We start from the raw sequence: 21,796 nt of genomic DNA, 5'->3' as shown, positions 1-21,796 counted from the left end.
CACACACTGATAATTATAAAAAGGTTGTAGGGACTTATTATTGTTGATGACTATTTGTTAGGTTTTTAAAACAGTTTTACTTGTTTCATAGGAAGAACTTGGAAGTTTTTCTTGTTTGCCTCTGCTCTGAGCCAGTTAAAGAACATCAGAATGATCTCTCCTTTAAATTTTGGTAGAATTTCCCTGTGAAACTATCTGGGCTTTGTACTTTTTGGGTGTGTAGCTCTTTGATAATTTCCTCTGTTGGAAATGGTCCTTTGAGATTTTCTGTCTCATTTTGGTTCAATTTTGGAAATTATATCTTGCTAGAAAATTATTCCTTTTGGCTTTCAAGAAAATTTTTTTATGGAGATGAAAAACTGTGTTGGCCATAGAGAATCTTAGGAGCGTTTATTTTTTGTTTGTTTGTTTATTTCCCCTTTACAATGTGTTAGTGCTTTAGCATTTTATTTTTCTTTCTTTACTGGATTGTCTGATGCTTAATCTTTGTCTTTTTTTCTCCCAAAGGGCAAGTTTTCAAAAATTTATTAGTCCCATTTATTTTCTTTTGTAACCATTATATTGTACTTCTGTATTTAAAAATTTATCTGACTTAAATTTTTGCTATTTTTTATTTTTGATTATGACATTTAATTTACTTTAATTGCTATGAATATTTAAGGCTGTAGCATTTTCTCTCAGCACCACTTTAGCTCTCTCTTATAGCATCTCTTTCTATATAGGAATTTATTTATTGTTGTTTTCTAGAAATTCTGAGGTTCAGTTTGAATTTTCTCTCTGGCCCAAAAGTTGTTTAATGAGAGTGTATTATTTTCCAGACAGAAGGGATTTAAATTTTTTTTTTTTAATTATTGAAGTAGAGTTGACATACAATGTTATATTAGATTCAGGTGTACAACATAGTGATTTTTCATTTCTATACATTACTCAATACTTTCATATCCTTTTTATATATTTTTCTGTTGACACAACCAGTAATTTACAGGAGGTCTTTGAAGGTCCAAAAGCTCTTTCCTTTTCTGCCATCACAAAGACAGAACAGACCCTATAAATATGGCCTGCTTTGATGATCGCTTTTACAGCTGTCCTGCCCCTGTATCTCTGACATCGCTTTTCCTCACCCGCATTCTGACTTCCAGTGACACAATATCGAACGGAGTTTTTGTATTTCTGGTGGGTCCTTAACTTCAGGAGATGTATTTTTGCCTTTCCTTCCTGGGGCCGCTGCTGGGCGGTTTGACCTCTCTCATTGCTTCTTCCCTTTACTTTGTCCTCCCTGGTGTCTGCCTGACGGCTGCTGACACACGCCACCCTCACGTGGCCTCTGGAATCTTCAGATTGTATCTGTCTCTTCCTTTTGCTGAAAATGAAGTTTTCAGGGTTTCCTTTTATTCTCCTCGTGGTTTTTATTGATTTCCACGGAAGTATCATGATGTTAAATGAATTAGCCATACATAGACTGGAAGTAAAGATGTGCTTTTAAAGAAGAGCATTTTAATATAGGGCTTTGATAGCGTACAGAGGTATGCAGTAATTAGAGCAGATGCTGCACAAATGGGGAAGTGAAATGATGTTCAGACCTCCCCAGAAAAGTCACTGTGGAAGATGAGAGAGATGCTGCTTTTCTCTTAACTTGCCTTTCATTTCCTTAAAAAAAAAAAAAAAAAAAAGCTTTAGTATTGGAATTTGGTGCTAGTATTTGGATAGTCCAGGAAGATTATTTTCATTAGTAAATGATATAAAGCTTCTGGGGTTTTTGAGTTATTTTTTTTTTCCCTACAGTTTCCTATTTTTTTTAACCCATAGGTTCTTTTTTCTCTTTTTCTTGTTCTCTTGCTGGAACTGGAACAAATTTGTTCAGTCTGAGTAAGATTTTATGGACCCTGTTTTTCACTGTTCTTTTAGGTATCTTCTTACTTTTGATAGTGCAGAATAGGTTACTGAGTACTGAGATAGAAATTAATTTGCATGTTTGTTAAACTGTTCAGAATTTCAGACAATACTTTTCTACCATCTTACTTTTAGTTACTAGGAAAATACAGAGATCGTGTTCTGTTTGAAGGCTATTTTTTTTTTTCAGTCTGTTGTTATAAATCCAGACCATGGTTGATAATTATGTTTTGCCTGAAGAATTATAACCATAGTTTATATTCAAGTTTTAATTGATAAATTAAAATAAAAAATTTAAGGTCAGCTGTTCATGAAATCTTATTCCGTTTTGGTTATTATTGGTAACCAAGGTTAAAATAGCTTGAATTAAGATGAAAAGTGAAGCTTTAGAATTAATTTCCCTTTTAAAATACAGTTCTCAGCGACAGTCAGAAAATAAATGAACTGAAGTCAGTGTTCCAACAGCGTAACTCACATACAGTGGCAAGTTCCCGGAGCTGACAATTTTCAAATGATAGTAGCTGGTTATATAAGTCACCCAAGATGGCTTAATGTACTATTATTTCCAGACAGAATTGGAAATAACACGTGCCAAGGCAACAGGCAGTCAGACGAAAACATAACAATTTACTTTCCAATAATTATCATCACCTCTAGCCAGGCTGGAACTTGACCGATCCAGTACAGAAGAATATCTTTTGTATGGATTTATTTCAAGCCCCGAAACATCATGACTGCAGCAAATATTCCTATAAATCATTTGTGGGACTTTATTAGAAGTGGTAATAATCGCTTCATTCCTTATATATCAAAGGAAACTGATACAAATTCCAACCACTGTGATCCACCCATTCATTTGCCCCTTTTTTTTTTTCCCTTTCCCTCACTCTTTCTTTTTCCTCTCTCTCATTTTAAAAATTACAGTTACCCGGAAGCTATTTTTTTACATGCGGGCCGATTATACTAAGGAATTTAGCTCATACTTCTTCCATAGCTGATAAAATGCTAAAAAAATAAAAACAAAATCTTGCTTCATATTATGCATAAGTATCACATTGTGCTTGAAGTATAAAGTTAATTGTGGGATTTCTACGTACTTTCAGCAGCGTGTTAATCCTTAAGCTATCACCGTGGAAGGAAAATATTTTCAGAGGTTCAAAGGCAGGACAAATGAAAATGGACAAATGACAAGGTTGGTGGAAAATAGCTCAAAGCTAGAGTTTGAAACAGTTGATAATGTCCACGTGGCCTGCAGTCAGGTGATTTTCCTTCTGGGGAGCTTTTATGGGACTGGATCTACTCAGGGACAGTCACAAAGGAGAGAAAGTGTGTGTGAGTGTGAGAATTGTAGTAGTGGGGATTTGGAGACCATGGAAAAATTGGATAGCAAAGATAAGGCAAAGATACTGGAAAGAGGGAATGCGGTGACAAGTTAAGGGAAACCTGGAGAGACTCTGGTGTTGATGAAATCATATTCCCAGATGACTTATGGCCGCTTCATGACGAGCTTGTGCTCAGCGTCAGAGTTTCTCCAGACGGTGGTGGGTCGGGGCAAAATACCTCAGGAAGAGTCTCACAGCTGGAGCTGCTCAGGACAAGACTAGCGATTGCCCATCTGGGCTGACCGCACTGGCTTGTTTTGGTTAAGGTTAGCACTAGCTGACCAAACAGAAGCCTGAAAACCTCTGGGGCTTAATCCGATAAAAGTTTACTTAGGTTAGCGTAGTAATCAAAGTTAAAATCCCAGTGTGAGTGTTCTGCAGCGCAGCTCGCCTCCTACCCCGCTCCCCTGGCAATTCCAAGCCCTAGGTCCCTTCCATTTCGGGACCCTGCCTCTTCCCAGGCTGCTTTCCCTGTCTGCGTCAGGCTACAGCAGAGGAAGGAAACACAGGATTCCCACATGGGCCGGGTTCGCGTCACTTCTGCTCACCTTCAGTCTGTTCATCCTCATCACGGGGCCCCACCTGACTGCACAAAAGACAGGGTCATGGAGCCTAGTTGGGTGCAGACGGAGGGGATTTGGTGAGTAGCTGGCCAGCCTCGGCCTCCTCTAGCAAAAAACCAGAGGGTTATCCTTTTACTCTCTTGGGTTGCTAATGACAAACTTACAGGGCAGGGCTCTCTGATGGTATCTTTAACAAGGGACTTTTACACAAATATTATGTTGTCCAGAGGGAACAACCATACTGATATTCTTTCTTCGTGGAGCTAAAATGTTAGCATCATGGCAATGTCATAATGAATCTGAATTCTGACTGAAGCAGAGGCTTTTTATTTTATTTTTATTTTTTTAAAATATTTTTTAAAGATTTTTATTTCTTTATTTGACAGAGAGAGAGACAGCGAGAGAGGGAACACAAGCAGGGGGAGTGGGAGAGGGAGAAGCAGGCTTCCCGCCGAGCAGGGAGCCCGATGCAGGACTCAATCCCAGGACCCTGGGACCATGACCTGAGCCGAAGGCAGATGCTTAACGACTGAGCCACCCAGGCGCCCCTTAAGCAGAGGCTTTTTAAAATGTAGGATGGAAATGGCTTCCACAAACCTGAGAAATCCCCTAGGCATAAATGCAGCATCCTGTGCTTCACCATGATATTGCAGAGTGTTTGCTCCCTGTAAAGTGTTTGCTCACATGCATTTGAGTTACAAGTTGGTTCCCTTCTCCGTTCATCGAGAGGTAAAACAAGGGCAGAGGGATGTTTTCAGCTGAGGTTCGAAATGAGGTGGAGAGTAGCTGAGGCCGAGTGGTACCAGGAGGTTGTTCTAGGTGACGGATGCTGCAAAACAGAAGATTTTCATGGCAAGAATGGTGAGACTGTGTGGAAAGGCATCAAGGAGGTCAGAGCTAAAGGAACTGATGCAGGCTGAAGGGTAAAAGAGGAAGACAGAGAGGGCTTAGGCTTCAAGACTTCATTTTCGTCTGGAGTGGACATGTGGAAATTCCCTTCCGCCCTCCCAGCCTCCGGTTCTTTGTACATTGGTCCCACACGTGTCCCAAACATGGCCACACATATGTTTATACGTTGGTCCCACAAGTGCTTCCCAGTGATGATTTTTTGTCCAAAGGAGGCCAAAATAGAATGAATAGTATTTATTTCATGGTATGACTTTTTAGGTGATTTTGAAAACAGGCATCTGATTCTAAGAAAAAATGTTCTCATTAGGAAGTCATGAAGATGACAGAAAGCAGAGGTATTTGGAAGTAAAGAAATGCATGAGACAGTTTATACTTACAATAAATTATTGAATGTCTGCTAAATCCTGGAGGTGTGTCGATGAACAATCTATTGTACCCCCAGAGAGTTGTGAGTTTAGTGAGAAAGTCAGATACTAACCAAATAGTTGGACAGGGATTGATTAATTTCTTCTCTTTACTTGATTACTCTGAGGGAGAAGTCCTGAGTGCCGTAAGAGGGTGTCTCTGGAGGCTAGGGCAGGGGTATTCGGAAGATGATTTTTCCCAGGAAGGTGACACCGAAGCTGAGACCTGGAGAAGGAGGGGTTGTTGGTGAAGGCGGGAGGAGTCAGTCATGCAATGGTGCCCAGTGGAGGGAGCAATGAGTTCCAAGGCCATTGCACCACTCATGGGGTGATGCTAGTAGAGATCTCTTCCACCTTTAAGAAATTAGATGCCTGGAAGCAACAAGGGATAGCAGGGGAGGACTTGGTTACAGTTCAGGTGAAAAGAAACTGAGAAAACAGCAAGAATGTGAGTGAACCAAGATGGTAATGAATAAGAAGTAGGGGAAGAGAGCTGACAACAGTAAAGAAAACTCGATTAAAGTGGAGTTCTATTTAATATACATATTTTTCTTGGTAGAGTTCTTTTTTGTGTTTTTCTACTACCAATTCCTGTCCCAAATACTTTCAATGAACATTTTCTAGTTGTTCAAAAATTTGTCTTTATTTTAACATTAAATTAAAACAAATACACGCTTTTCAAAAATATTTGGGAACGGAATAATGCAGTTGACTCTTGCTGCTAAGCTGGGTGCCATATTAGTTTGCTGTGAGCATCAAATGAGATATTTGTGAAGTTGTCCTTGTCCACAGTCAAATATTGGTTTACTTTGATGAAAACACTGATGCATTTGTCTCCTTTGTTAAAACAAGTTGTGTCCTTTTCCCTCACTCATGCTGGATCTCATGTAATGATTGGACTAAGTGGCCCAAAGAAAACAACTACATTTCCATGCATGCTGATTATCTCTTGGGTTCTGGGAATAAATCCCAACTTGATTGCCTAATAGTGGAAGTGATCTGGGGACATGGAAAAAAGCTAAGGCTATGACTTTCTCATTCTTCCTTCTTTAACCTGTTAAAGGTGTGTGGTCAGGTCTTCTCAACAAAGTGGTATGAAGAATGTCTTCTTTTCTTATGGAGCCTACATGTATTCTTCTTATGCTATATTTTGTCTGATTCTGACATGGTTCATGAATAACACTGTGGCTTTTATGCTACATCTGGAAGGCATGTAGTCTTATTTCATGGGAAGGAGCAAAAGGATGGTGGGTGGAGTAACCTGGTTGTAATTACAGTGTACATTTATTTGGAAAGATCAGCATATTAGTATGCAGTGGCCAGATCAATTAAACTCAGCTGGAATAATTCAATCGAGTTGGTTCCTATAAAAACGAAAAATCTTTAAAACTCTCGAGGTTTGCTGTAAACCTTATGATGACAGAAGCATTTTGAATATGTCTTTCCCTCTCCTATGAATTATAAAGCAAATTAAAAACTAGCCTTTTAAAAGTTTTGCCTCCCTCTTGCCTCAAAAAAAAAAAAAACAAACAAAAAAACAAAAACCCTTATCCACTTATCAGCAAAATAAATTCTAGCATCTTTCTTCAGGAAGATTAGTATTTTTTTTTACTAATATATTTTCCAAAGCATAATTTTTGTGAAGTTGTTTATAATTTTTAGTTTCTACACCTCAAGTAATGTGAGGTATCCATGGAAACTGTCTAGCCTATATTCAGTGCACTGGACTGCCTTCCCACCAGGTCGAGACACAAACAGTCCTAGGTATAAACTCGATTTGCTGTGCCTTAGCCATTAGGCAGTTTTAACAAGAAATTGGCTTCTAATTGACACATACATTTTCATATTTAATTAGCAGTTTGAGCCTCTGCATTTTACTAACAGATGTAACATTCAAAACGTACGCCGTTCGCCATTGCGATACATCTGTCGCACAGATGCACTTGAAGGCAGGGACTTTGTGGCAAATAGCATTAATGCCTCAGCTGCTTAGCAAAAACTTGGACAGAACTGACGTTATTTTCTTTAAGATATGTTTTTTTTTAATTATTTAAGGAGGGAATTTCCTCAACCAATCTAGTGGATTTATTTTCCATTTCTCTAATAGCTTTATTGAGATATTCACACACCATAAAATTCACCCTGCTAAAGTATAGAGTTCAGTGGTTTTTAGTATAGTCATAGATTTGCAAACAATGCCCACTGTCTAATTTTAGAACATTTTCATTACCCCAGAAAGAAAGCACATACCCATTGGCAGACACTCCCCATTCTCCCACCCCTAACTCCTAGCTACCACTAATCTACTTTCTGGCTCAATGGATTTGCCTCTTCTAGACATCTCATGTAAATGCAGTGATAAAATATGTGGTCTTTTATAACTGTCTTCTTCCACTTAGCATAATATTTTCAAAGCTCATCCATGTTATAACGTGTATCAGTACTCCATTCCCTTTTTATTGCCAAATAATATTCCATTGTATGTATATACCACATTTTATTTATCTGTTTATCATTTGATGGACATTGGGTTGTTTCTACTTTTTTAGCTATTACGAATGTTACTGCTATTTACATTCGTGTATAAGTCTTTATGTGGACGTATATTTTTATTTCTTTTCTGTGTATCCCTAGGAGTAGAATTACTAGGTCATGTGATAACTGTTTAATTTTTAAGGACTGCAAAAATAGTTTTCCAAAGTGGTTGTACCATTTTATATTTCAATCAGCAGTGTGTGAAGGTCCCAATTTTTCCACACCCACAAACTTACTATTGTCTCTCTTTTTTATCTTAGCCATCCTGGCAGGTGTGTAGTGGTATCAAGGGGTTATTTTTTTTTAAAGGAGAGCAATTTAATATTGTTTATACTTACAAATTAATTAAATGCATCTCTATTACCTATTTACTTATCCATTTCTCTTGATTTGTAAGTAAATATGCCTCTTCTCGCTATACTGTCATTTTCTTTATTAATTTTAATGCAGGCCCAACTCAGTATGTAACATCAAAACTTAAGTTGGAGGTGAATTGAAGTATCATATAGAAGATGTAGCAATGAAAAAGGGCAAACATTAAAAACAAATAGTTTGAATATAAGATTCATTCCCTAAATTTCTGGCATAATTTTCTCTTGCTTAATATGAGCTGAAAAATGGATATGTTAGTGATGCCATGTGCTCTGAACCCTTATCGGTTTACAATGCCAGATTAAATTCATTCAATATAATGTATCTCATCCATTCTAATATGCCATCAGTTGTATTACTAGAAGAAGAGCACTGCTAATTGAGCTATAACACACTATTGATTTTGGAGTGATCTGTCATTCAGAAATGTTGCAGTGTGGGGGGCAAATGTGTGTTAGATTCACTGAAATATGATAGAGAAAGAGGTGAACTTCTTCTTCTTTTTTTTTTTCCCTTGGAGGCAACCCAGTCATCGATGCTTACCGATACCCAGGGGGAAAAGCAAGACGTTTAACACCTCAAGACTTGATAAATACCTTTTTCAAATAGGCATTAATATCCAGGAATATAAAAATGATGTATTACACACACACACACACACACACACACACACACACAGAGGAGGAGAGGAGAGAGGTAGTTATTAGTTTAGGGGTAAGAGATCAGCAACCTATACTTCACTGAAATGATTTCTTTCCTTCTCTTCAATTTGCTAATTAAAAATAGCTGGTTTACCTCAAATCGTGTTTATTAAACATTGTAAGCTTTCTTTTCAGCCTGAGAATGTTTTGTTTTGTTTCTTTCAGAAGCCAACATCAACGGGTAATTCATAAGCCTGTGAAAACTGTGTTTACAATGCAGATGCCTAGCACCCCAGCATTACCGAGAAGCTATGCTTTCATAACACCACATGTGCTTTGCATGTTATCAAAAATAAAGGGTTACTTTTTTAGTGTCCTGGATTCTAGTTAGGTTCTAGATATATAAGGTAGTGAGATATCTGCTATGGTGTATGCCAGAAGGAATCAAAATGATTTTCAAAATCATGTTCAAAAGACTCTAATAAGCCTACCCAAAGACTTTCTGAAAAAGCCTGCTCCTGAGGAGGGCATTTGGCCTTTAATCAGCTCAGGCATCTTTAGGTTTGTTTGAATTGAGACCTCTTTTTTTGGAAGGTAATAATTGTATTGGTGCTTTGAAATGTTGATGAATATTTAAGGAATTCCTAGTGTCCACTAGCTCTAAATCATTGTCTCATAGTTTTTCACTGTGAAATTCTTTGAAAATTATGATTAACATGGGACACAATTAGGAGCTCATGAGGGCAGATAATAGCTTATATTAAATCAGGCAAAATATATCGTCTCATGGACAGTTTGATGCAGGAACTGATCAAAATTAGGTCTACGTAATTTTTTGATGTCAACAACAAACACTAAAGAAAGGAAATGATTTTCATTTTATGAAGGAAAAATGAGATAAAATAGAATTATCTTTAATTTTACCTTGTATTAAAAATTATCACACACCCAAACATATCTTAAAAAGACAATAGTGGCTTTGTAGCTTTTTAAATGACATCGTCACATAATATTAGAAATTATGTCTCTAAGTCAGATCCTTGCATGATGTGCAGCAGCAAGGTGGTTTCTATGTTTATCAATAAAACATAAAAAATCCTATTTCAATAGACATAACAAGGGAAGGCCTTGGACTAGACTTTTTAAGTATTAGTGTGTTCTTTTTGCATTAGGCCATATCTGTAATCATTAATTAATATTTTACCTTCTGACTTCTCAGGAAGAATGTTGGAATTGTTCATCTTTACTTTTAAGTGTTTTCTAAAATTTGCATATTGGATTCCAGCACAACTTCCTTCTTACCTCCAGAGAACCTTAGTTAATGAGCTTGTATACTAAAAATATTTAATATGCGGGTAACATCGAATACATCTTAAATATTTGCCAAAGTTATAAGGCGTGATATACAATATATATCAGTCTTTAAATAGATGGCACTCAGCATCAAATTTTGTTGGTAAATATAGTGATCTCTGATGCAGAATCATGGACTCGTACATCCACTCAAAAATATTTATTGAATAGTTAATGTGTCGAGGTTTGCATAGATGTTAGAGTCATTGACCAGCCAAAAAGGAAAAAAAAAAAGGCAGTCCCTGTCCTTGTGGTGCTTACAGTCTAGTAGAAGGATACTGAGATCATTCAAAGATTGATATAAATAAATATAAAACTGAAACACGTAGTGAAGCATATGGTGTTATGAGAGGATTGATTGGGAACCGACTTGGTGAAGTCGGAAAGGATGACTCTGATATGGTTGAGCTGAGACCTAAAAGTTGAGCAGGAGTTAACTAAGCAAAGCTGGAAGTACTGGTGTGGAGGGGATAGGCACTGAAAGCATGGCTGGTGAAAGGGAACATCATCTGCCAATGTCCTGAGACAGAAGGGAACATGGCGAGCCACTAAAAGGCTTGGATGGCATGGGGAAGATGTGGTTGGGTTGAGAGAGCAATTATGATAATGGTTCAAGATATGTGGGTGTCGGATTCTGGATCCTCACCTAAGCCATGCAATGGATTGTGGTCAGTATTCAGAGGGGTGAAAAGTGACAGAACATCAAATGTAGGAAGCCACCACCATTTTGATGTTTAATATTTCATGAGTATTCTCTTTTAATAGAATGTTGTATTTATATGAAATAATATGTACAATATCATTTTTAATTTTAAAGCATAATACTATAATGAAGACCTATGAACCCCTCAGCCAAGAGAAGAATGAAAAAATTACCCATGTGCTCTGGCCTCCCTTCCAGAGACAACTGGTAGCTCATATTTTTAATATCACACTAGGTATTAAAGTGTGGTGTCTTCTAGGACTTGCTTTTTTCCCTCTCTCTCAACATTATGCTTCTAAGATTCATCAAAGTTGTGTATTGCCGTGAGGCTCTAGTTCATTCATGTTTGCATCGTATAATATTCTACTCTGGGAATACACAATTTATTGATCCATTTTCCTGTCAGTGGATATTTGGATTCATTCTAAATTTTTTTGTTTGTTTTATTTTTGTGTTGTTGTTGTTTTTACTATTGATGCTAATATGAATGCCTGTGGTACGGTACTATGTGTCTCTTGGGGCACATGTCTCCCTGGGAATGGGATTGCTGGGTGGGAGCATATGTTTTCCAGTGTGGTTGTACTGATTTTCATTCCCACAATTGACCTGCATCCATTCCAGCACTTGGTTTTTTAAGACTTCTTAATTTTTGCCAATCTAGTGGGTATAAAATGGTGTCCTATCATAGTCTTACCTTGTATTTCCCTAATTGCTAATAAAGGTGAGAAATTTTTTCATACTTATTGGTCAGATGTGTTTCTTATATAAAATGCCAGCTCAATCCTTTGTCCACTTTTCTACCAGGTTATTTTTTTTTCATTGATTTGTAAGCATTCTTTCTATATTCATATATTCTGAATTCTAGTTCTCTGTTGTTTCATATCCCTCTGAATACTGAGTGAAAAATGAATTAGAGGGGCACCAAGTGAATATAAGGAGACTAGTTAGGAAGTACACTCTTTCCTAATGAACAATCATTGCATGATAATTTTATAAATATATTTAATACCTTTCTTATATTTCTTGTGTTGAAATAATATTAGGAACATGGGGCATTGGTTTTCCTACTGACGCTACCTTAAGAAAAGTTGGCCTAAATTGGCTTGTGATGAATTCTGCTCTGTGCATACAAAGGGATGGTTGAAACCTGTGCCTGTATCAGTGTTGTTTTTATGAAAACAGCTGATGATCAAAGTGGCTTCAAAGTAATCTTCTACAGAATTAATGCTGTTTTCATTTGCCTTCTCTTAAAAATTGTAGAAGTTCAGAGCTGGATATTGATGTGAGTGGGTAAAACTCTATCTCTCTTCATGGCCCTGAGCATTGTAATGTACATGCCGTGAGTTGGACAAGTGTTATTTTCCTGTAAATGTTTAAAAAATATTACAATAACTGTTTATTTAGTACTTATTATTTAGTACTTATTAAGGGCTTAAAGCTTTTCATATATCATCTATATCCTTAAAATAGCCATGTGGTATGGATATTATTATTCACAGATGGGGAAATTGAGTCTCAGGGCAGTTAAATAAAATTCTTGAGATCACAAAGCCATGGCAGAACCTGGATCCAAACCAATTACATTGGTCTCCGAGACATTATCTTTTCTACCAAGTACACGGGCTTTTCATGCATGGAGTTTCATAAATTACATTAATTATGTGTTAAACTGTGTGTGTGTAGATATCTCATTTAATTCTCAAGAACTTCCTTTGAAATTGTGCTATGCAGAGCTCCTCATCATTTCATCAACTCCGTAAATATTTCTCTCCGATCTGAAGAACTTCTAAATATATTCTGAATTTATTAAAATATGGCTTCATACTTCTTTTGTCAGAATATTTGCATTGATTATAAGTAATGCAAGTATTAGTTTTCTCCCTCCCTTTTAAAGAGAATTTCTTTCTAGTATATGGGAAAAGGGATGAGGTCTCCCTCCCACCCTCTGTGTGTGTGTATGTGTGTGTGTGTGTGTGTGTGTGTGTGTGTGTGTGTGTGAGGGTGGGGTGGGTTCTCTCCAGTGTTGTTCCCTTGACAACTTCAAGGTCGTGTGTTCCTCTCACTGCCCTGTGGGCTAGCACTCTCTTGGTTCTGATCAGTAGTTCACAGCTTGTGCTGACAGACTGCGCTAAGAACATGAGACTGCATAGAAACAGGAAGGTGTACACAAGGCTGAAGAGTGCTGATCTTACCTCTCTTTATGTATTGTTTCCTAGCTCTTGTTACACCATCTTGCGAAGTGGTACCTATATATCAATCTTTACTAAATAGTTGTGGAGATATAACAGGAATCCCAGCAAGTGAGGATTGAAGACAGCAAGCTAAATCAGACTTTTCCCATCATCCAGGAGGAAACATCTTCCATTGTACTTCATATTGTTATTCAGATCAAAGTCGGTTCTCTCATTTATTCCCGTCTCCTCCCACTCCTGCTTTATCCCCTCATTTTCTCTGAGACCTCCCGGAGGCTGAGTCTATTATTGAACTATATACGTCACCATATCATCCCTCAGGGACACAGACTTTGCAGAAGCTTTGAAATGACCACTTGAAATTCCATTTTCCCCCGCCTTTGGTGTGAGAGCACGTGCTTGCATTGACAGCATATTGATTCCATGTTTTCGGTAACAAATAGCACTCAGTAGGTTTCTACACTATGTACCAGGGGATGATGGGCTTAACGTTAGTTAAGTTGTGTGCACTGCCATTTGAGTGTGATTTTATGAGGTAGTGATTTATGATGTGTGAGTCTAGTAGTGGTGCTTCAACAGGGAAATGGTATCCAAAGCTTGTCTGTTTATTTCTTGCTTATTTACTCTTTCAACTCTTCATGTTCTGCAGATCAGATAAAGACTGCTTACTTAGAAAACTAAGCAATCAGATAGCAGAAAAAAATCCATTCTCCAGCACCGTGGGGGAGGGATTACATATGGTCTCAACCTCTGAATTGCAGCAGACCCTGTATTTTAACTGTTGAGGTGTTTGAGTCTGTTGAGTTTGATATCAGTCAGTATGCTTCTTGGAAATCAAATATTGAGAGGCTTTTATTACACCCCAAAGGAAAAGAAATCGTTTCCTTTACTCCTCACTAGTTATGGGGTACATTCCCTAACACAGCCTTTTCAGCAACCTTGTTTGTCTAGAGGCTAGGATATTTGAGAAACCTGGAGTGATGGCTGAAGTCATTTTTATCTCCATCATCATCATCAAACGTTTAAGTATCATGTACTGTTTGAATGTGTAAATTTCACAAATGGAATCAAATGGTCCGGTGAGGATTATTTATATTGAAAAATAGTGCCATGTGTCTCAACTCTCCAAATTTGGAAATTCTTTTAGCATATGCTGCAGAATTGTTTTTGCACCCCCACTCCCGGTTCCTGACACATGGTAGAAATGTAATATGTCTTTACAATGAACATGAAAAAAGGGAAGGAAGGAAGATGGAAGTAGATTGTCACAGTGGTGTATGATCATTTGTTTTAACATTTTCCACAGTCTTTTTTTTTTTATAAGCCCCTTTACTAGAATTGTTGAGACATCCATATGTTTTTCAGGATTATAATGATTGTGTTGTTATATTGATGAACAGCATCTTCTGAATGTATTTAATAACTACTCCTATTGAAGTTTGTGTTTTTCATCTTATGAAAGCCAGGAAAAATCATCAGGGGAAGGAACTGGCTTTCACTCCTTGGAGTTAGTGACTAAGAAATTCGAACCATTAGACGGCTAGATTATAGGACGTTGGCCACATTTTCCCAAAGGAGTTCCTTGAAGATGTAGTCGATTATATTATTGGAATTACCTTATCCAATTAGGATACAGCTGTTGCAATAGTTTATTTGAAATTCAAAATGTATCTTTTTACCCCTGGGAATTCAAATGAGGAAAAATATCTAAGCAGACATGCTATCATTAAACACAAAGGTTAGGGAAACACCAATTAGGCTAAACCAAGTTTATGTTAAAATGAGACTGTGGAGACTATAGGTACGTACCATAACCCCCTTACAGATCTGATCCAAGCTGATTAGAAGTTAAACATTAGTTTTTGAGGGGAAAACCCTAAATTAAGCATCTCCACGTGGCAGTTTTCATTACCTTTTGAATTCCCAATTGAGGACTTAGTTTTTTTTAGGATTCTGGTTGTAGTTGTCATATTTTGATGGTGTCTTCATTCTATTTTCCACAGTGGAAAAAAATACTACTTTATCGTGTCATTTTTCCAAGGGAAAGGGAACAGATGTGGAATCAGTACCTCAAATATCACATCCTTGAACTTTTCACTCCTAATGCTATTAACTCATATTAAGGCAAACAGGGTTGTGCTTTCTCAAAAATCAAAGAGAATCTTTAGTCCTTTCTAAGACTAATAAATTTTGTTACTCTTTCTGTCCATGAAAAGCAATAATTTCTAAGCTTGATTTTTGATACGTTGGAGTTGGTGCAATAGGAAGTGGCCAGGAAAAAAATGGTCCCTTGCAGATATTCACAAACTGTCAGCATGAGTGCCCTGGCCACAGAAGATGTCTTTTTATGGAGATGTTTTGTGTAATTTCAGAAGGTGGTTGTTGGTTATCTTGGCTCCATTACATTTAGCACATCTGGGATGTGTTCACATGAAGACATTGGCTAAAAGCTGTGTCTTGTGGCCTGGAATTGACTCTGATATTGAAAAGACTGAAAAGGACATTTCTTGCTAGTTGGCCTCATCCAGCAAGGACACCTTCCATGGGAAGCCCAGTCAGGAATTCATTTTGGAAGTGAAGAGTGAGTGTAGAAGTCAAACTTCTCAATGTTGTAGAATTCTTTTCAAATTGGCTTAATGCGCTTTTAGTGCTTTCCCGAATTTCTGCCTTGACAATTATAGCTCTGAGATGATTATTTACAAGCCTGGTACCAGAATTTCTGCTGGTGAGTCCACCATTAATTTATTGGAGTTAAAGGAATTTGTGAAAATGACTTGCATCTGAATTATAGCCACTGTAACCCATCACAGATAGTGCCGGCCACTGAGGATGCCCCGAGACAAGCTGGAACACAGCGCTTGCCTCGATCTCTCAAGTCAGAACTCGATATTTGACAAAAGCAATCAGTTCTGCTAAACTTGCCATGTAGCAATATCTGAAATTTTCCAATGTTAAATGAGAATAACTAAGACGAACAGTAGAATCCTGTTGCATCCGTACCTATTCTTTGTTCATTTTTAGTGACAAAGTTTGCCTTTGTTGAAAACTATGGAGTTTGAGCCATGGTAGAATTCATCCACTTTAGCTGGAGTTGTAAGGTCCATTTTATATAGTGAAGTGTACACAGATTAGCTCACAAGGATATGATTCCAAGGGCTGATTAATAGTGGACAAATTAGGATTTTCAGGTAGTTTATCATTTATTATTTTTGCCATTTTCTTAGTGTATGTATACAGAAATGTGGGTATGTTTGGTATAAAGTGAGAAAGTATGTACAAAAGCACTTTGTAAAGTGTCCACTATTGTGTCATCTGGATAATATTAATACTAGCAACAATAGCATCAACTCTGCACAACTTATGTAGCACCTACTATGTGCTGGGAACTGTTCTAAGTACTTTACGTATTTTTACCTATTTAATCATCACAGAAACTGGAGAAGGATAGGTGTTATGACTACTCCACTTGATAGTTATGGAACTGAGGCCCACGGTGGTGGAGTAATATGCTTGAGACCATCCAGTTAGTATGTGGCATAAGGGGGATTGGAACCCAGGCAGTGTGGCTCCAGAGTTAAGAACAGGGATAGAGGAAATCCTTCCTTCTTTCTATGGCATTCTGAATATTACATAGTTAGAAAATATATGCTTCTGGCAAGGCTGGAATTGGGTAAGAAAAATAATTTTAAAAGATGAAATTGCTCATTTGATTTTGATGTTTATAAATCTGATAAGCACCTGTGATTTTATTTTATTTGTCCAAAGAAAATTTAGAAATAATAGCAAATTTGATGCTTATTTTAATTTGATGTGAGACCCTTCTAACTCTATGGTTGGTTTTGAACAGCTTTATTCTTCCAGCAATATAAATAAGGCATCTTTAAAAACAAAGGATAAAATGCAGCTCTCTATTTCTCCTTTTAAAAAAGACACACCATTGTTTTTATCTCTTGGTTGGGTTCTTGCAGTAATGTGGTTAAAAGGCTCCCTTACATAGGATAAAAAGGGAGCTAGTTCATAAGGACCCAGGGTTCTGCTCACAGTAGGTTCTCTTCCAGATGGTAACAGGGACTTGTGCAATTTTAAGAAAAATAGACCTGGATTTTCATGTTTTTCAGCTTTATTTATTGTAGCTGGACCAACTGTATCTTACAGGGCTCAAATGAGAAGCAGTAAATTGGTCTGTAGAGGTGAGAAGCATAATTAGTAGAACAAACTGAGCTACCCTTTATAGAAATTTAGTACTTAAGTGAAAATGTTCTCACATTTTTCCTCCAACTTACAACCTCAACTCTGTAGTTTATGGGTCTAAAAGTTCTCTTAGAGCATCTCCTTCTGCTATAATAAGATGTAAAGCAAAAGCACATTTGACTCCAAAGAAATGTTTTATTTTGTTTTCCCTCCCATTTTGGAAAGATCATTTTTTGGCCGAATGAAATTGGCCGAATGAAATTAGTGGAACCTAAGGAATAGCATGAGGACATTAGGAGAAGGAAGGGAAAAATGAAGGGTGGGGAATTGGAGGGGGAGATGAACCATGAGAGACTATGGACTCCGAGAAACAAATTGAGGGTTTTAGAGGGGAGGGGGAGGGGGGGATGGGGGGATGGGTTAGCCCAGTGATGGGTATTAAGGAGGGCACGTACTGCATGGAGCACTGGGAGTTATACAAAAACAATGAATCATGGATCACTACATCAAAAACTAATGATGTATTGTATGGTGACTAATATAACATAATAAAATAGAATTAAAAAAATAAAAAAATAAAAAAATTAATTAATTAAATTCAAAAAGCTTTCTCTTAAAAGAAAAAAAAAAGACAGGCTTTTTTTTCCTTATGTATTCTCTAGATTCTCTATTTCTTCCAAGACTGGTCATCACCTTTACTCACTACAGCACTATATGAAAAAGTCTTGAAGGAAGAATACATGAAATAGGGAGCAATGGTAAATGTCTGTGTTCTAAAAACTTAATTATCAGTAAATAAAAGTCACTATAAGGATAAAGAACTCCAGACACTCTAAGTGTCTATTAAAATTCTTGGCACTGTGACATTTGGGACATTTGTTGTGCACAGGACAGCTTTGCTCTGATGATCATATAGTTAGTAGGGGAGATATGCATGTAAAAGCTCTTCGAAGTCTACTGTTTTCTTTTATGTGCTTCCATAGGGCCTAATATATGTGCCTATTATGGAACTGACCTCATTGTTAACACTTTGAGGTGCGGGTTATATCTTATTCACTAATTCTAAGACACAGTGAGTACCTAATGAATATTTGTAGAATGAAGAAGTGGGGGATAGGACGTGTCCATAAGTAAGACAGAAGGAAAGCTTTTCAGGCAGAGAAATAGGATATGTGAGCAAAGCAGAAAGACAGAAAACTGTGGTTGAGAAATCATCACATAGTTCTATTTGGTTAAAATATGTGTGAAAACACTATCGGAAGCTACAGTTGAAAAGTTAGAATAGGTAGGATTTCACAAATCATTGTCAAGATGAGGGGTAGTAGATGAGCCCTTAAGTTTGGGACCTTAAATGATCAAGATGGTTCTGATCTTCTTAAAATAAATTGAAATTGAAAACAGGATTAAGAAAGATGGACTATTAGTGATATTGAGCATCTTTTCATGTGTCTGCTGGCCATCTGTATGTCTTCTTTGGAAAAATGTCTGTTTAGGTCCTCTGCCCATTTTTTAATTGGTTTGTTTGTTTGTTTTGGTGTTGAGTTGTATAAGTTCTTTATATAGTTTGGATATTAACCCTTTATTGGATATATCATTTGCAAGTATCCTCTTCCAATCAGTGGTTTGCCTTTCTGTTTTGTTGATGGTTTCCTTTGCTGTGCAAGAGCCTTTTCTTCTGCAGTAGTCCCAATAGTTGATTTCACTTTTGTTTCTCTTGCCTGAGGAGACATATCTAGAAAAATGTTTCTATGGCCAATGTCAAAGGAATTACTGCCTAGAAGTGTTTTTTTCTAGGAGTGTTATGGTTTCAGGTCTCACATTTAGATTTTTAATCTGTTTTGAATTTATTTTTGTGTATGGTGTAAGAAAGTGGTCCAGTTTCATTCTTTTGCATGTAGCTGTTCAGTTTTCTCAGCACCATTTGTTGAAGAAACTGTCTTTTCCCCATTGCATATTCTTGCCCCTTTGTCATAGATTAATTGGCCATATAAGCGTGGTTTCATTTCTGGACTCTCTATCCTGTTCTATTGATCTATGTGTCTGTTTGGGGACAGTACTATACTGTTTTGATTACTACAGCTTTGTAATATAACTTGAAATCTGGGATACGATACCTCCAGCTCTGTTCTTTCTCAAGATTGCTTTGGCTATTTGTGGTCTTTTGTGGTTCTATACAAATTTTAGGATTATTTGTTTTAGTTCTGTGAAAAAAATGTTGGTATTTTGATAGGAATTGCATTAAATCTGTAGATTGCACTACTCATCAGGGAAATGCAAATTAAAACCACAATGAGATATCACTTTACACTTGTCAGAATGGCTAAAATAAAAAACACAAGAAACAGCAAGTGTTGTCAAGGATGTGGAGAAAAAAGAATTCTTGTGCACTGTTGGTAGGAATGCAAATTGGTGTAGCCACTGTGAAAAACAGTATGGAGGTTCCTCAAAAAATAAAAGGAAAATTATCATATGATCCAGTAATTGAACTAGTGGGTATTTACCCAAAGAAAACAAAACCACCAATTCAAAAGATACGTGCATCCCTATGTTTATTGCAGCATTATTTACAACAATCAAGATATGGAAGAAACCCAAGTGTCCGGTGGATAGATGAATGGATAAAGAAGATGTGGTATATATATATATATATATATATATATATATATATATATATAATGAAATATTACTAAGTCATAAAATAGAATGAGATCATGCCATTTGAACAGCATGGGTGGACCTAGAGGGTATAATGCTAAGTGAAAAAGTCAGTCAGAAAGACAAATACCATATGATTTCACTCATATCTGGAATTTAAGAAACAAAACAAATGAACAAACAAAGGAAAAAAGAGGCAAACAAAGAAATAGACTCTTAAAAACAGAGAACAAACTTGTGGTTGCCAGAGGGAAGGTGGGTGGGGGATGGGTGAAATAGCTGAAGTGGATGAAGAGTACACTTATTTTGATGAGCACTGAGTAATGTATAAAATGGTTGAATCACCTATATTGTACACCTGAAACTAATATAACACTGTCTGTTAACTATACTTCAAGGCAAAGAGAAAAAAATAGAGGAGACCATTCCATTGTGAAAAATCAAGTTTGAGGTGCCAGTAGAACCTCCAGATGAAGATAAGGCAATCTAAGTGGAAACAGGATGAGAAGCTTAGGAGAGCCAGGTCGGGCTGGAGGAAAGACATTTGGCAGCCAGACTGCGGAAAGGGTTGTGCAACCAGGGATCAGATAAAATTGCTGATGGGGAGAGGGAAGATGAGGAGAACTGAGGATAAAACCCCGGGAATTGAGGGGGAAGTATGACCAGAGCATGAGAGAGAGAAGGAGCAGTGAGGGCCACGTATCACAGCGTCACACCACCAGGAGTTGTGCCTGGGGAGGGGCGTGGAGCACAATGTGGGGCGCAGTCGAGCATTGAGTTAGGGTCTTGCTCTACCACATGCTAGCTGAATGATCCACGTAACTGGAGTTACCTGAGCTCTTGAGCTCCAGTGTCCTTACCCATAAGATGGGACTAACACCTCAGTAGTTGCTGTATTAATTTAGTTTAATAATACCTTAAAATCACTCTTTTTTTATTTTTATTTTTTTATTATGTTATGTTAATCACCGTACATTACATCATTACTTTTTGATGTAGCGTTCCATGATTCATTGTAAAATCACTCTTGTCTATTAAAACAATAAGAACAAATAAAATGGAAGATTTGGAGTTATCTGTATTTCTTATGTACATCAAGCAACTATAGTACAACATATAGTATTTTAAAAATGTCTTGTAACCAGTGTAAGATTGAAGACTTAGGATTTTTTTGAATTACATGTTTTATAAAGGAATACACTGTCTTTTACCTATCATCTTCTGATTAAAGCCCTTGGAATTTAAATATAATTCACTCTGTCTTATCAAGCATAATTTTTGGAGCACCAGCTGTATACCCACCACTTTCCTAGCTCTTTTTACTAAGCTCCTTCAAATAGGGCTTTGGGTTTCCAATTCTTAGGGTATTTATTAAGCCGTGTTTTCTTTAGGCATCACTAATATTCTTTTTTTAAATTAACATATAGTGTATTATTAGTTTCAGAGGTAGAGGTCAGTGCTTCATCAATTGCATATAACACCCAGTGCTCATTCCATCAGTTGCCCTCCTTAATGCCCATCACCCAGTTACCTCATTCTCCCACGCCCTCCCCTCCAGCAACCCTCAGTTTGTTTCCTAGAGTTCAGTGTCTCTTATGGTTTGCCTCCCTCTCTATTTTCATCTTATTTTACTTTTCCCTCCCTTCCGCTACGATCCTCTGTTTTGTTTCTTAAATTCCACATATGAGTGAAATCATATAATTGTCTTTCTCTGACTGACTTATTTCTCTTAGCATAACACCCTCTAGTTCCATCTATGTTGTTGCAAATGGTAAGATTTCATTTTCCTGGTGGCTGAGTAATATTCCATCATCCACCACATCTTCTTTATCCATTCATCTGTTGTTGGACATCTGGGCTCTTTCCATAGTTTGGCTATTGTGGACATTGCTGCTATAAACATTGGGGTGCAGGTGCCCCTTTGGATCACTACGTTTGTATCTTTTGGGTAAATACCTAGTAATGCAATTGCTGGGTCATAGGGTAGTTCTATTTTTAACTTCTTG

At 37.2% G+C, this 21,796-nt stretch overlaps 1 protein-coding gene across 6 annotated transcripts in view; it reads left to right on the top strand.

Annotated features, from left to right (window-relative positions):
- ITPR2 (inositol 1,4,5-trisphosphate receptor type 2) overlaps positions 1-21,796 on the top strand; it is a 493,497-nt gene that overhangs the window by 306,598 nt on the left and 165,103 nt on the right. The window lies entirely within an intron of this gene.

The sequence above is a fragment of the Phoca vitulina genome, unplaced genomic scaffold (genome assembly GCF_004348235.1).
Source record: "Phoca vitulina isolate PV1807 unplaced genomic scaffold, GSC_HSeal_1.0 scaffold49, whole genome shotgun sequence".
In the NCBI taxonomy this organism is placed as follows: Eukaryota; Metazoa; Chordata; class Mammalia; order Carnivora; family Phocidae; genus Phoca; species Phoca vitulina.
Note: the sequence above shows the minus strand (reverse complement) of the source record. Positions and strands in the feature narration are given on the sequence as shown.